This window comes from Phytophthora parasitica, assembly GCF_000247585.1.
Source record: "Phytophthora parasitica INRA-310 unplaced genomic scaffold supercont2.118, whole genome shotgun sequence".
Taxonomy (NCBI): domain Eukaryota; phylum Oomycota; class Peronosporomycetes; order Peronosporales; family Peronosporaceae; genus Phytophthora; species Phytophthora nicotianae.
The window spans coordinates 62,234-63,364 of NW_008649104.1; positions in this window are offsets into that span (position 1 = coordinate 62,234).

A 1,131-nucleotide genomic window follows, 5' to 3' on the forward strand; every position below is an offset into this window, starting at 1 on the left:
CCCCCCCCCCCTTGGGTGTAGGGGGTTAAGAAGGTGTTCGAGTGGCCTATTCTTGCTTACGAGGGGTCAACTCAAAGCTACGAATTTCTGGTACTCAAGTCCCATGCAAAGAATATATTTTCGATGCCGTGGCGGGTGGATATCACAATCCTTCATCGGTACTTGCGTGTATATCGTGAAGTAGTGTAAAAAATCTTTGCCGATACAACAGCGCCACTAATGGATACCAGAGGAGGAGCGGTAATAAAAAGAAATTTTGTCTCACTTCTCAGCATGTGAAGTTCATTTGGTGAAATGATGTGGCTTCTACCTGCGTCTCCAATACTATCACAGTTTGACATATTTTTTTTGCGACCATTTCACATCCGAGTGGATGCTTCTGATAATGCTATCAGGAGATTCGTTTACCAGCTCGAAGGTAGCGGTAAGGGTGGGTCATCGATTACGGCTGGAGATGAGTACGGCAGAGAAGACCCTCGAGAAAGGGTTGCTGACAGCATTGTATGCTATGTAACCTTGGCGAGCATACCGGATCGACACATTCGTGCACAGCCGCTGCAGGGTATCCTCGAACAAAATACATTATCACCGTTTCTAGGAAGACGACTCAGTGAGTTTCATTCTTACGAACGACATTCTCTGGGGATCGGTTTTATTTTGGGCATGCCAAACATCGTTGCAAACGCTATATCCCGTAATCCTGGCATTAATCCAGAAGCTTCGACCCAGCATATCTCGCTCGCAAGCCTGCTGCGCCAGTTGACAATTCAACAGGATGAGGACAGCGCTGATAACGCGTTTGACCACTACGTGGCCTCAAGACCAATCGTTCTGTAGCAGAGTGTCCGGTTATACCCTCGCGATTCTGATTTTCGTCAGCTCTACCACATTCTCTAAAGAAGATCGGAACTCTGAGGTGTCGCCTATAGAAGCCCCCCCCCCTTTTTTTCTGGCAAACGTAAATCATTTCTTCGTGAAAACAACGTTCTATACTATGAATCTATTGTGGTGGAGTGGGGTTCGCAAAATCACGTTGCGATCCACTCGGACACAGTGCCCTGGACTGCCGACTGACGGAGGGGGTACTCCGATAACCGTGGGGTTGCTGAGGGCTCACCTTGTGTACCCGTC